General features: G+C 33.7%; 1 long non-coding RNA gene across 1 annotated transcript in view; it reads left to right on the top strand.

The window, feature by feature from the left end:
- LOC135362116 (uncharacterized) overlaps positions 1–14,613 on the top strand; it is a 234,641-nt gene extending 220,028 nt beyond the window's left edge. Inside the window, exon 8 of the long non-coding RNA XR_010406550.1 lies at positions 14,469–14,613. This is a non-coding gene — a long non-coding RNA (uncharacterized LOC135362116). The remainder of the gene's footprint in view (positions 1–14,468) is intronic.
- The last annotated feature ends 1,324 nt before the right edge of the window (positions 14,614–15,937 follow it).

The raw sequence follows: 15,937 nt of genomic DNA, 5'->3' as shown, positions 1-15,937 counted from the left end.
ATAAAGAGAGATGAGAAAATTAAAACATGAAAATAAATTTGAGAAACAAAGAGGAGATTGAGGTGCCCCAACAGATGTCTAATAAAAGTTCCAGAATTAGAAAAGAGAGCACAGAATACAGAGATACTATTCAGAAAGACAGTGACTGAGAGTTTCCAAGAATTAAAAGAAAATGTAAATCCTGAGAGAGAAAATACACTTCCAGTATTAAAGAAAAAAAAGTAAAAATACATCCAAACTCAGAAATTTTGCATTGAAAATAAAGAATGCCATTGGTTAAAAAAAAAGTTACTCAAGGTAAAACAGATAATCTAAATATGTCATTTATGCAAAAAAATTTTATCAGTAAATATTTATTACAGAAAAAAATTGGATTAATATTTCCAAACTGGTGAGGGAAAATAACTGTCAATTTAATATTCTAAATGCTAGCTAAACTGTCACTCAAAAAAAAAATGACATTTTCAGGTATAATTTACCACTTATAGATTCTAGAAAAAGAACTAGTAAGGTACCCTGAATCTAAAAATTTAACTCAGAGGCAGTGCAAGCTAAAAATTTGTCAAAACAAGCTGGAAAATATGAATTTAATAATAATAATAAATATATTTAGTAGATAATAAGTTAAAGACAGATGGGATTCACATCTTTTAAGAGAGGGGGATTGATGTATTGAGTATCCTTAAATCCAACAAATTTGAAGGTAAATATATTTGATAAAATATTAAATGTAGTAGATAACATAATAGAAATAAAATCTATAGTATCCAAATCAGTAAGAAAAAATCCAAGAATAGTCTATAAATACATCTAAGGAAATAATTATAATAAAGATGAAACATATTAGGAGATAGTAGAAATGAGTCTAAATATATCACTAATCACAAAGTAAAAACAGATTTTAAGTTACTAATTAAAATATACAAGTTATCATAAATTATTATTGTTTATATCTTAGCAATATAATGCTTACTAAAGATATACCCTAAACACATATGCAATTAACACAGAGTATGAAAATATAAAAGTGACAAATACTTTCACTAGGTAAATGCTAGCCAATAAAAATCTTTTATAGTAGTATTACTATCAATAAAAATTGAATTTAAGGTGAGAATCATAAAATTGTATGTAGCCAACACTACCAAAAATGTATAAAAACTGATAGAAATAACAGGAAAAAAATTGGTAATTTTATTCAACTTGAAAAATGAAAGAAATACTATTGCCACATATTCGAGGGCATTTAAATGGTAATAAAAGAATATTTTAAGTCATTTTATAATACAAATGCAAAGTTAGATGAAATATGCAAACTTATCAAAAAATAAATCTAAAGAAATGACACATGAAAAAATATAAAATCCAAATAACCCTATATCTATAAAGACATTAAATTCATAACTAAAATTTCCAAACAAAGAAAACTGGCCATCAGGGTCCAATCAGGAGACAGAAACCCTACCAGCAATTTGAACATAGAAAATTAAATATAAAGCAGTATTAACTGGTAAAAGGAGATAATACCTATTAAAAAGGGATAAAAGAGGATTCTAAATTATAAGGAATAATGAATGTAGGGAGCAGCTACTACTTCAAGGGCAGAGGAAGAGCACCAAGGGCAGAACATACTTGGAAGTGGGACTCCCACAATGCTGAAATTTATGTCTTTGGAGAAAGTATGGTTGCAGCTCACAGGATGATGAAATGTGCGGAGGTGCTACAAGCAAGAGCTTGTCTGCTATTAGCCACTTCCTGGGGTGCACAGGAATTCACCCACTGGGGTGCCAGAAGTTTGGAGTTGGTCCACAAGAAGCTATCCATTGCAGTGCAATAAAAAACTCACTGGAAGGTGAGCGTCACCAGGTTTCCTGCATGCTGCAGACAGGTCTGGCACTAAAGAAGGAAAACCACCCCCAAACCAGGGCAAAAACCCCTCCCACTGCCATGCCTTATAGTGTCATTGAGCACACTCTGTTGGCAAAGTCTAACACTGGTCCAGCTACCAAAGGAGAAATGGCTTCCAGGTCCAGCTCCACATCACAAAACAGGGCAAAGAAGTGTTCATACGAAGTTGAGAAGCAGTAGATTGATAATTGGCACAAAATTGTCGGTCCGGATAGTGAATTCTATCCAGACCATTTGAAATATCAGAAAAAAATATATACCTAGGAATAAATGTAACAAATAATTCAAAAGACCAGAAGCACAAAATCACCAATGCAATGCAATAAGGAAAGAAAAAATCATTCCAAAAAATGCACTGCAACAATATTCAAATGGGAAAAAAAAAATGACACTTGATAATACTCCATAAACACAAACAAAAAATCCAAATGGGAAAAAATTGAGACTTGATAATACCCCATAAACATACAAAAATTATTGGAGATAAATTGTAGACTTAACCATAAAATCTCCTATAACATAATATAGCAGAATATCTTTGGGACCTTGGTCTCATCAAAAATTTCTTACTCAGAAGTAAAAAATTACTAATCATAAAAATAAAAAAATAAACTGTACTTAATAAAAAAAGCTCTACTTATTGGAAGCTCCTTATAAAAATAAAATCCAAACACAGAGAAATATTCAAAATACATATATCTGACAAAGAACTCACATTCAGAATATATAGATAATTATCATAATTATAAAGACAAACAATGCAACTAAAAATAGGCCAAAGACTTACACCCAAAAGAGCATGTACAACTTGTTAAAATGTGTATGAGAAATTGCTAAACATCATTAATCATCAAAAAACTTAATATTATAATAAGATATAACTACATACACATGAAGCAGGTCAAATTATGAAGGGCTAAGTGTGAAATATTAGAGAGGATCAATAACAATTTAAAAATTTCACTCATCACTATTGAAAGTACAAAATGTATACAAATTTTTTGGAAAATGGTAGTTCCTAATAAAATGACACGTGCTCATGATTCTGCAATTTCACATCAAAACATTTATCCTTAGGAAATAAAAGCATATACTTACCAAAAAAAAAAAAAAAAGAGAGAGACTTGTGCAAGCATGCCTATTGTTGCTTTATTCATAATGCTAAAATTTTTTGGCACATTTATTTAATTTATACTACTCAGCAGTAAAAAAATAAAATATAAACATCAACATTGATAAATCTTAAAAAATAAAAGTGATCTCAAACAGGAGCCAGACACAAAGTATATATAGTACTTGGATTATGTGAATCTCAGAATCAGCCAGTGTTAATTTATGGTAATAGGAATCAGAAGAGTGAATGCTTCTGCCATGGGGGTGGGGGTGTTGACTGGAAAGTAGTTTGAGAGAACTTCCTAAGATATGAGAATGTTCTACATAGGATATACTTTTGTCAAAATTCATCAAACTATGCACTGAAGATCCATGTATCTTACTGTATTATACCTCAAAAAAGAGAGAAAATGTTATGACTATATTCTATGTTCTCATAAAGAAGGCTTTACCAGCACAGATTTTAACCTCCTTCTAAATAGTCATACATTATTATGAAGACTAGAAAGCTAAGAACTATTTACCTCAGAACTATTTACCTCAGAATTCCTAGAAGCTTAAGACCCACATGTAGCTAAGCAGCCAAACCTGCACAAAGCATCCAATATTTCTTTATTTTCCTATTTTTATTATTTATTTATTTGTTTGTTTATTTATTTATTTATATTATGTTCAGTTAGCCAAATATAATTTTTCTGATGGAGATGTGACTAAGTTTTGGGAGATTAAGTGACACAGGCTCATCCAAGGTTAAAAAACAAACAAATAAAAACTTTAATGAGACGTTTTCCCTGATTGCTTTACTTCTGGCTGTGTATATCCAAGTGAAGTTGCCTGCTCATTCTAATATCTTTAATAAATCCCCATTTCAGTTCTCTGTTCTTTGTGACTAAGATACTTCACTAGTACAATAGTGAAGGGATATAAATATTCACAAAATTCTTAAAAGAAAAACTGGCCACATCAGATATCGAGACTTAAGCTATATTATATAAAACAGGGTACCATCACCTCAAGGAGTAAATGAAAGAGGTATCTTGGAAATGAATCCGCAATTAGATGGATAATGTCCAAATGTGTAGGGATTCCAAGAAGAACCACAACGGGAATTTTAAATCAATAATTTGAGTCCATTGGTTTTCCGTGGTTAAGAAAAAAAACAACCTTAAATAAGACCCCCCAAAAGACAACACATAGAGGAAAACATGGATAATTTTATAATAATATAAAACATGGATAACAGCAAAATTACAGTTTTCTGTATGACAGTACTGTAATAAAAATTTAAATTTAACACAATCAGACTGAGAAAAGATAGTTGTGATATTCTGACCAAAAATTGGTATACACAATGTCTAAAGAATTCCAAAAATAAGTAAGATGAAACCATCCTGTACAAGTGGACTAATAGACTAAAAGAGATATTCAAAGAAGACATTGAATCTTCTGGTAAGTACATAGAATGAAGTTCAACCTCATGAGTATCAAAAAAGATGGAAAATTTAAAAAAAAAATCAAATTGTAATGTCTAGAAGTATGACTTACCCAGAGTCGACGACATGGTGAAATTGGAACTTATTCAGTGCTTGGTGGGTATTTACACTGGCACAAACTTTTAAACCCCATTAGTGATATTGCTTCTTTTTCCCTCGCTACCTCCCTTGCCTTGTTGTCTGCTCTGTCTGAAATTAATGTACTTACTCCTGCTTTCTTTTGATTAGTATCAACACGGTATGTTTTCCTGCATCCATTTACTTTTAATTTGGATGTGTCTTTATATTTAAAGTGGTTTTCTTATAGACAACATAGAGTTAAGTCTTGTTTTTTGATCTACTCTGATGGTCTCTGTCTTTTAATTGGTGCCTTTAGACCACTGATGTTCAAAATGATTATTGATATTGTTAGGTTAATATCTACCATGCTTGTTACTGTTTTTTGCTCTTGTTCTTAAGTTTCTATTTTTGTTTTCACCCTTTCTCTGCTTTTTGTGATTTTTACTGAGCATTTTTTTATTCTATTTTCTCTACTATCTTAGCATATCAGTTATATTTCTCTTTTTACTTTTTTTAGTGGTTGTCCTAGAGTTTGCAAAATACATTTACAGCTAATCCAAGGTATTATATTATATAAAACTATACCACTTCATGGTTAGCACAAATATCTTAAAATAACAAAATAATTCTTATCCCTCCCTCCCATCCCTTGTAACATTGCTGTTATCCATTTCACTTATATATAAAAGCATAAATAAGAATATATATGTATATATGCACATAATATGTATGCATAAGATATATACATAAGCATACATAGTCAAATACATTTTTGCTGTTATTAATTTGAATAAACTCATGTTAGATTAATAAGAAAATGAAAAGTTATTATTTTACCTTCACCTATTTCTTCTTTGATGCTATTCATTACGTAGATCTGAGTTTCTGACCTATAATATAGGTGCTTCTCTCTAAAGAATTTTAAATATTTCTTGCAACGCAGATCAACTGGCAACAAATTCCCTCAGTTTCTGTTTGTTTGACAAAATAATTATTTCTCCTTTGCTGTTGAGGGATAATTTTGCAGAGTACAGAATTCTACATCGGAGGTTTTTTGTTTTTTGTTTTTTTTTTTTCCCCCTTCAACACTTTAAATACTTCATTCTCTTGTTTGCATGGTTTCTGGGAATTTGGATGTAATTCTTATCTTTTACCTTCTCTAGGTAAGGTATTTATTCCTCTGGCTTCCTTCAGGATTTTTTCTTTATTTTTGATTTTCTGCAGTTTGAAAATGATATGCCTGGGTGTAGTTTTATGTATGTATGTTTGTATGTGTGTTTGTATGTATGTATGTATGTATGTATGTATGTATTGGCATTAATCCTGCTTGATGTTTTCTAAGCTTCCTGGGTCTGTGTCTTAGTGTCTTACATTAATTTGGGGAAATTCTCAATCATTATTGTTTCAAAAATTTTTTTTTTTTCTGTTCTTTTCTTTCTTCTCCCTCTGGTATTCCCAGTATGTATATCTGATATGTTTTGTAGTTATCCCACAGTCCTTGGATACTCTGTTTTTTATTTTTTTATTTTTTTAAATTTTGATTTTTTTGTCTTTGTTCTCTTTTTTTTTTTCTTTAGTTTTTGGGACTTCTATTGATATATCCTCCTTTAGGTCAGAGATTCTTTCCTCAGCTGTATCCAGTGTACTTATTTAATAAGCCCATAAAAAAAGCATTCTTCATTTCTGTTACAGCATTTTTGATCTCTAGCATTTATTTTTGGTTCTTTATTAGGATTTCCATCCCTCTGCTTCGTTGCCCATCTGGTCTTGCATGGTCTTCTTTATCTATTAGAGCCCTTAGAACATTAATTATAGTTGTTTCAAATTCCAGGTCTGATAATCCCAATATCCTTGTTAGGTCTGGTTCTGATACTTGTTCTTTTTCCTCAAAGTGTGTTTTTTGTTTTTTGCCTTTGGTATGCCTTGTAATTTTTTTTAGTTAATTTTTTTTCTTTTTTTTAATAGCCAGACATGGGGTATCAGGCAAAGAAACTGCTATAAATAGGCCTTGTAACAGTGTGGTGAGGTGGTGGGGGAGGAAAGCATTCTGTAATCCTTTGACTGTTAGGTCTCAGACTCCTAGTGAGCCTATGTCTCTGGACTGTAAATCTCACAAGCATTTCTCATTTTTCACCCCACTTAGGTGACACAAGCAGCTAGAGTGAGCTGGAGGTAGGTTTATCTTTCCTTCCACCTGGAAGGCTAGAGCCAGCTGGAGTTGGTGATTTTCCTGCCCCAGGTCAGGCAGGCTCTGATAATGCGCCAGTATGTTAGGGTCTGGTTAACTAGTTTCCCCTGAAGGTAGACCTTATAAAGAAAAGCAGAGTGCTCTGGTGTATTTCAAAATGGTTCCTCTTCCCTGACCTCTGTCAGAAGCCCACGGTGAATTTTTTCAAATATTTACTATGGGAACCTGGTCCAGCTTCTGGAGATAAATCTTACAATATAGTAGGGGGTCTCTGTATTACTTGGTCTCTCTAGAATTTTTAACTCTCAGACTTGTCCACACTGAGCCTCCAGCTATTTGTCAAACAAGTTAAGGTTTTCCTACTGCAGCAGGGTGGTCCCAAGGTGGTTTTTGCTCATGAGTCTCTGCTCCAGGTAAGCTATGACTCCCTGTATTTGCCTATATGTCTCTCCAGTCTCGGGGACATTGGCTTGCCCTGTGTCCTCCGTTCTTTTATGAATCCAAGAAGAATTGTAGCTACTTCAATCCACCAAGTGGTTTTTTTTGTTTTGTTTTTTTTTTTTTTTTTTTAATTTGCTGTTAGGATGGAGGGATGACTTCCAGACTCCTTATATATGGAATTGGAAACCAGATATGAGTAATAGGTATTAAAATTGAAAAACACTGTGTGGCTCTGATGTTCCTGAAATCCAGCTTTTAGATTTACATCGTAGAGAAATCTTTCCCAACGTGTACAAGAATGTATGTACAAAGATGTTCATTGTAGCATTATTTATAGTTCAAAAAACATGGAAATAAATGCCCATCAGTAAGGGAATGGATAGAATACAGTTAGTGCGAGGCTCCTGGGTGGCTCAATCATTAAGCGTCTGCCTTCGGCTCAGTTCATGATCCCAGGGTCCTGGGATCGAGCCCCGCATCGGGCTCCCCGCTCAGCGGGAAGCCTGCTTCTGCCTCTCCCACTCCACCTGCTTGTGTTCCTGCTCTCGCTATCTCTCTCTCTGTCAAATAAACAAATAAAATCTTAAAAAAAATAAAGAATACAGTTAGCGCATACTTTGAACACTGTGTACAAAGAAATTAAAAATTAGTTTTACATGCATCAACTTGGCTATATCTCAAGAAAAGTGAATAAATCAAGTTGCAGAAAGATTTCATGTAGTTTTATAATATGTGAACAATCCCTCTTTGTGTTTATAGAAATATTTATATATAGACAAAATATAAATACAAGGATTACAGAGTATTACATTAAATTATGACTGTCGACCTACCCCTCTCTCCTCATCTCTATGGAGAGATAGAATTAAAGTTTTACTGGGAAGAATGGAATTAAAGATTATATGTAATATTTTATTTTATTTTTTAAACATTTTGTTTTTTTCTTTTTTTTCCTTATTTTTAATTATGTTCAGTTAGCCAACATATAGTACATCATTAGTTTTTGATGTAGTGTTCAACGATTCATTAGTTGCGTATAACACCCAGTGCTCATCACAACAGGTGCCCTCCTTAATACCCATCACCTGGTTACACCATCCCCCAACCCCTTCCCCTCTGTAACCCTCAGTTTTTTTCCTGTAGTCCGTAGTCTCTCATGGTTTGCCTCCCTCTGATGTCTTCCCATTCAGTTTTCCCTCCCTTTCCCTATGATCCTCTGCACTATTCCTTATATTCCACATATGAGTGAAACCATATGATAATTGTCTTTCTCTGCTTGACTTGTTTCACTTAGCATAATCCCCTCCAGTTCCATCCATGTCAATGCAAATGGTAGGTATTTGTCTTTGTAATATTTTATTTTTAAGAAAAATTACATAAAGTCAAAATTGAGATAAATCACTTTTAATTATGAAAGATAGATACACAAACTTTTAAAATGTTTTTACTGTACTTTTCTGTTTAATGTAAGTAAACACTTTCTCAGTTAATATATTCTAATTGTAGAAAATTTAAAATGGGATAGCCATTGTGCCTGACTCTTTACAGGCCTTCACAAAGTTTGGTTGAAATAAGTGATATGGAAATTATACCATATGTTCAGTACTGTGTTCTGCATTTTTTTCCCACTTAATAGCATATTATGAGAAATAGTGAAGAGTGGATATCTGGAGTTAGATTACTTTTGTTCAAACACCATATTCATGGGTGAACAATTTATTTAACTTCTTTGTGCCTCAGTTTCCTCAAACGTAAAATGAAGCAACCCCAAAATGAGGTTGTGTAAAGATTAAATGGTGATAATGCATGTAAAATACTTGGCCCAATAGCTGGCACATAGGAAGTTATGATACCTGTTAGACCTTGTTGTTCTTCCTCAGGTCATTTAAAACTTTTTGAATCTATGCGATGAACGGGTGTATAATAGTTTAATTTCACACTATTTTACAAGGTGTTACTTTTTACCACAACTTTTCCAATCCTAAGGTAATAGTTTTAACATATGTTCCAATTAACTATGTTTATATCATGTTCCTCTTAAAATGGAGGTTATAGGGGGTAGTCATTGTTGAACCTTTACATACTTAAGGATCTTTTTCTATTGTGCACAAAGAGAATAAGTTATTGGATCAAAGCATTTTTTTCCTCAAATCTCTGAAAATATTTAGTCATTTTCTTTTAGTATTTAGTGAGAAATTCTTTTTTTTTTTTTTAAAGATTTTATTTATTTATGTGAGACAGAGAGAATGAGAGACAGAGAGCATGAGAGGGAGGAGGGTCAGAGGGAGAAGCAGACTCCCCGCCGAGCAGGGAGCCCGATGCGGGACTCGATCCCGGGACTCCAGGATCATGACCTGAGCCGAAGGCAGTCGCTTAACCAACTGAGCCACCCAGGCGCCCCTTTAGTGAGAAATTCAATGAAAATTTAAACAAGTCAATTTTTGTCCTATTATACATAATTTTTTGGTGTTAAATATAAATATAAGATATGCATATGATATGTGAGATACATTTTTTTTATCTGAGTGTACTAAATTTTTATTGGTGTTTAGTGGGACATGATGAAGCTTTTATACCAGTCTTTTTCTTTCTCTTTCTTTCAACTTTTTAAAATTTTAATTCCATTATTTGGATATTTCTTTTGTTCTTTTTTTTTTTTTTTTTTTTTAACGGATTGCTTTTTTCCCTGCGGGATTCCTAACATGTATAACACTCATAAATACTTCCTTTATGGTTATTTTCCTGGTAAATAAAAGCTCCATGAAAACAGATAATCTCTTTCTCATTAGCAACTTTAAAGCTGAGCAGTATTTTTGGAACAAAGTAGGAACTAACTCCCTCAGTCTCTGTGTGTGCGTTTGTGCTGTTCCCAGCCTAGAAGGCTGCCTTTCCTCCAAGTTGTCGTAATTCTTTTCCTCTGTTCTATAGAGTGATAGTCTTTGCTAAGGACTGAATGCTTGTGTCTCTCCTCCCCCTAGATTTATATTTTGAAGTCCTAATGATGTTAAGAAGTGGGACCTTTAGGAGATGATTAGGTCATGAGGGTGGAGCCTTTATGAATGGGTGAATGGGATTGGTGCCCCTTATAGACAGAGCTACTAACTAGAAAGGTGATTTCTCTATATCCAATATGTGAGGATACAGCAAGGTGTCCCTCTGCAAACCAGGAAGGAAGTTTTTGCCAGGAAGCTAAGCTGCTGGCACCTCCATCTTGGAATTCTCAGCCTCCAGAATAGTAAGAAATAATTTCTGTTGTGTAAGCTACCCTGGTCTATGATATTTTTGTTAGGACAGCCTGAACGGACTAAAACAGGCTCCATTTCAACATTTCATTCATGCTATATTAATGTGCATGGTGATGCATTCTTACAACATTGTGAATTATTTCACTTTATTTCATTAGGCTTAATAAAAAAAAGCATAATTCATTAATGTTATATAATTAGATCATATATTGTTTGGAATAAATCCATGTCAATGAACGCTTTTTTAGTGACCTGCTCTACAAATTAAAATGTAACTTATTCTTAGCAAACGAAATGAAAATTTCCAGACATGTATTTATCTTCAGCTCAGTTACAACCCAGTACTAATGGACATTGCCATCATAATTTCCTTTGCTTGTTTAGTCGGGGTTTCCTTTAGTTCTTTGACATATTTATAGTGGCTGCTTACAGGTCTTTGTATTTTAAATGTGGCATCCATTTGTTTTCACAGGCAGTTTCTAGTGCCTGCTTTTTTCTGGTATATGGGACATACTTTCTTGTTTCTTTGTATGTCTTACAATTGTTGTTGTTGGAAAATGGACCTTTTAGATAATATAGTTGATCCTCATTATTCACAGATTCAGTATTTGTGAACTTATCTTTTCACTAAAGTTTATTAACCTAAAATCAATACTAACTGTGCTCTTGTGATCTTTCATGGATATACACAGAACAGTGAAAAATTTGAGTCACCCAATGTGCATGTTCCCAACTGAGGTCGAGCAAGGTGATTGATGCTTTCCCTTCACTGTTTCCATGCTCTTATTATAAACAAGTGTCCTTCTCAGAATCTTATTTAGAGCTGTGTTACTGTGCTTTATGTTGGTGATTTTTGCTCTTTAAAATGGCCCCAAGCATAGTACTGAAGGAGGCTGTGATGTGCCTAAAGGAGAAAATACATGTGTTAGATAAGCTTTGGTCAGGCGTGAGTTATATGCTGTTGGTTGTGAGTTCAATGTTTATGAATCAACAATATATATTAAATAAGGTGTCTTTAAACAGAAACACATGTATGATAAGGTTGTGAATTGATGCATTGACAAAAATATTGTGACCAGAGGCTGAAAATGCAGGAATTTACCCCTTACTTCCTGTGGGAGCAAAGGGTTCAGTATTCACTAGTAGAGTGTTTGCAGTGACTTTGTAGAATATAACTACCATAAATAATGAGAACCAACTGATACTGTAGCAACCCTGTGTTCTGACCTCCCCTCTATCCTACCTCACTGGGCTGGTTTTGTCTCAGGGCTCCCTTCCCCTGACCATATCCAACAGTTAAACCCATTATTTGCTGGTTGATTGCACTATTATTTTCAACAATGCCTTTAGGCATCATAAATTGATTCACAGACTGATCCAGGTTTTGAAGGGATCGTTTCTGAGGTCAATAGTTCAGATTTATCTGACCCCAAGAAGGCTCTTCATAGAGGTCTCTTATTCTTTCTTTCTTTCTTTTTTTTTTTAAAGATTTTATTTATTTATTTGACAGAGAGAGACACAGTGACAGAGGGAACACAAGCAGGGGGAGTGGGAGAGGGAGAAGCAGACTTCCCACTGCGCAGGAAGCCCGATGTGGGGCTCGATCCCAGGACTCTGGGATCATGACCTGAGCCGAAGGCAGCCGCTTAACGACTGAGCCACCCAGGCACTCTTATTCTTTCTTTCTACAGACTCGCAGGCCTACAGCTGATCCTCCATCTCCAAGGATCTATCAATCTCCTTTTGATTGCCTTTCACCACAACTCTCAGTTTTTAAGAGTGTCCTTAGGCTTGATCTTTTCCATGTACTGTTGTAAATTAAGTCCACTTTCTTTGGGGAAGGACTGGGGCTCTGTTCTATAGTCTGCTTTTCCCCCCCGAGCAAAATTTCTGAGCCATTGCCCTGGTACCCATAGTGAGAACCATGATATATGCTTTTCTCTGAGTGACATTCCACTTTAGGAACTGAGCACTTGGTAGATAGATGGGGCAGCAGCCCCAGGTCTCGGTTTGTCTCTCCCAGTGTGTCACCCTAATCCTACTAGTTGGGGCAAGGGCTTTTAGGACCCCACTATTCTCAGCAGTACTGTTCCCAAAGTAGTGCTTGTCTACAAGTAGGGGCTGAGTGGATGAAGGGAGCCCTAACCCTCAGCCACAGTGGCAGAGAACTTAGCTTCAGCAACAGGTAGCTGGGGGAAGATGAGAATTGCTAATGCCCTGCCCATCTTAGGAAGTTTGACCTCCGCCTGGGAACTGCGAGGAGAGCCCTGTGTTCTTGGCTATACCAACTGATAGTGGAGTTTCTGTCTTGTTGAGCTGGGAGGCTGGAGGGAGGGTGCAGGACTTGTTTGAAACAATGCAGACTTTTGTAGTTCTTACCAAGTCTTAGAAGATTTTCTTGAATAAATATTTTTCATTTGTTATATTCCATTAGGACTTACATTAAAATATTTTTAAGAGCACATTGGAAATGCATCTTAAGAAGATCTAGAAATATCACGTAGATTAATATATTAGAACCAAGTGAGCAGTAAAAAACTACATTAAGATTGCTGATAAAATTTTAAAGTCTCATTGTCTCTTTGCATTACAAAGTCTAGACTGACTTACATTTTAGAGAAACATTTAAAATAACCATAATGTCATATGTGTTGACTATTTTAAAATATTAAATCTGTAAATCTTACAGCACAAAAGTATAAATCTTACAACAATCAGAAGATATGCTATTTAGACTTTAAATAATAGGTTAAATTTTTGATGAATGTCTTCCAAATTGGAATTTTAATATGTAATAAGCACCTTTTAATTTTAATACAATAAATTATTGTCTAAGGCTTCTTACCTGATAAGACAGCAAATTTGTGTCATAAATTATTGATATATTTTTATTGATAGTCTTCAAGATATTAATGGTTTTTCCTCTTTGCTTTCCTTGTGTTTGGTGTTAAATTAATGCTAAACCATTACATGTCTATATTTTCCAAATATCCAGAAAATATGCTTATGCCTTTAATAAAAATCTAATAAATATTATTTTAAAAGGATAGTTTTATCACTATATTTGGTACATTTTTCCAACATATCAATTAATATTTTCAAATATTGTCTACAGCTATAACAAAATAATATAGTGATATCATAGGCCAACTATAACAAATTTTATAGTTGGACTTTTGAATTATTATACTTTATTAAATAAATAAAATGAGCAAATGATGTCCATTTTCCAACTGCTAAATTTTTGATTTCCTGTCGTCCTCTTTTATAACGTACTTTCAGCTTTCCTTTTCATTTATTTGTACCTTCTTCAAATTCTTTTAACCAAAAAAGCAAGTCTATCAACTTCAGTTGACTCAACCAGTGTAACAAAATTTGAATTAGAACAGGATCCTGGTATATAATCACCGCAACACCTGATTTGCAATTAACCGACAATTGAATAATATTGATTACGACCACCATTGCTGTAGGAGGTTGTGGAGGGAAAACAGCACGAAGAAATCTTTGTACCCTTTTCCTAGCCCATATCAAAAATAATTATTTTTTTGTGCCTCTCTTCTCTTTTGTGGGCACCCAAAGCCACTTTCTAATTAGTGAGCTGATTCCAAGTTCTTTAATGGTTTAGACACAAGTATTGAGAAATCCATGTATCTTCCACTATAATATAAGGTTCTATTTTACTTAATCTTCTAATATTTCTCTAAGACTAAAATTAAAAATTTTTGGACCCAGATCCACTCCAAAGGCATTCTAAAATGATGGGTTTTCTTGTTTATTTTTCTCTATAACTGACAGATCACTTAATTTTTTTCTTCTTAATGTTTCAATTCCTTTCTGTCCTTTGTCAAAAGTGCCAAGGATACTTTGGTTGTAAAGTTAAGTATTTCTCATCTTTTTAGCCAGTTTGTCAGCTTCCTATATCCTAACTTCCTTAGATTAAGGGTAGAAAAACTCATCTTAATATGGTAGACAATGTGTGTTCTGTCCTTAAAAGCTTCATTTACTTCATCATTTTAGATAATGGGATGGCTATGTTGTTACAGTAGAGACCACTGGCGTCAAAGGCACCAAGAAATAGAATATGAATGCATGCAGTGATGCAAATCTATCTCCCTTCCTGCAAACCCAACTAAATTGAATGTCCTACTGATGAAGATCTGATCATATCATATGTAAGTACTTATCAGTTTATTAAAAATTAACAAATGGAAAAAAGTACATAAATCACCATTTGATATTACTTGAAACTTTAAGAAATCTTGATTGATGTGTCTAGTGTAGTTTTTAGTAACAAGGATTTGGAGTTACACAAACTGGACTTCAAATCCTGTCTGTGGCACTTAGTGGGTGCCTTTGGAAAGGTATTTAACTTCTCTAAGTTTCAAATTTCCCAGCTGTGGAATGAGAATAATAACATCTGCTAGATTAAAATAGATGTATAGAGAGCACCTCTGTTTCCTATATCACTCCTGATCCTGCTTTCTTTCTGGAAGACCAGCTGCATACTTCCCTTTTGATTTTTAGAAATGCCTTAACAAGAACAAGAGCAGCACAGCAACTTATTATAAACTGTCATATAGCACTAAACATCTAAGCTCTGTTCTATATCTTTTGAAAAACAAGGCCATTTAATGGTCACAATAACTTTATGAGATAGGTGATACTGTTATTTCCATTTTACACATGAAGAAATTGGAACACAGAGTGGCTGGATAACTTGTCTGAAGTCATATGGAAAGTAAATGGCAGAGCTGGATCTCTGAACAACCATGAGTAGTCGTTTCCATACTGTTACCCTTCCGGTACCCATCACTTGTGCTTGATCCTGCTTGTCTTTGGTTTGTGACACTTGCAACCAAAATCCTCCTAACGTGTGCCTCACACACAGTATTTAAAATGCCTTCAAAAAATAACAGGAGTAATCATAGCAGCAACAATCCTTCTAGCACTGGTGATTATTATTAATTTTTATATTTTATATTTTATAATTTTATATTTTACTTTTTATTATTAAAATTGAGTTATTTACTCTATAGCATGGTGATATGTGTCAACATGTAAGATACTCTGAATTGCTTATAATAAGTTTTTATTATGTAAATTTACACTGGAATTGAGTGATAAACCAACTACTACTGTATAAACAAAAAGGTTGAAAAAGAGATATAAAATAACTCAAAAAGCTGAATTAAGATATAAGCATATGTGTAAAGTAACTGAATAGCTTATGAAAAACTGTCAGCATGTAGTCAGTGTAAGAATTGAATCAACTAAGTTTTAAATTTAAAACTGTTTTCAAGTGATTTTGCTTAATTTTTATTTCTTCCTTATGTTTGCCTTAAATTAATGCAGAAATTCTTATACTTAGGGAGAAATGTACTATAAATTATTGCCCTAAATGTGACAACACATTTGCAAGTTATTAATGTGCTTATTAGAGAAATATTCTGTATTTCCTTTGAAAATCTCCTAGTGCTTTTTTCTTG

The sequence above is a fragment of the Mirounga angustirostris genome, unplaced genomic scaffold (assembly GCF_029215605.1).
Source record: "Mirounga angustirostris isolate CCGP_5_RB_7025 unplaced genomic scaffold, mMirAng1.0.hap1 SCAF_1, whole genome shotgun sequence".
In the NCBI taxonomy this organism is placed as follows: Eukaryota; Metazoa; Chordata; class Mammalia; order Carnivora; family Phocidae; genus Mirounga; species Mirounga angustirostris.
Note: the sequence above shows the minus strand (reverse complement) of the source record. Positions and strands in the feature narration are given on the sequence as shown.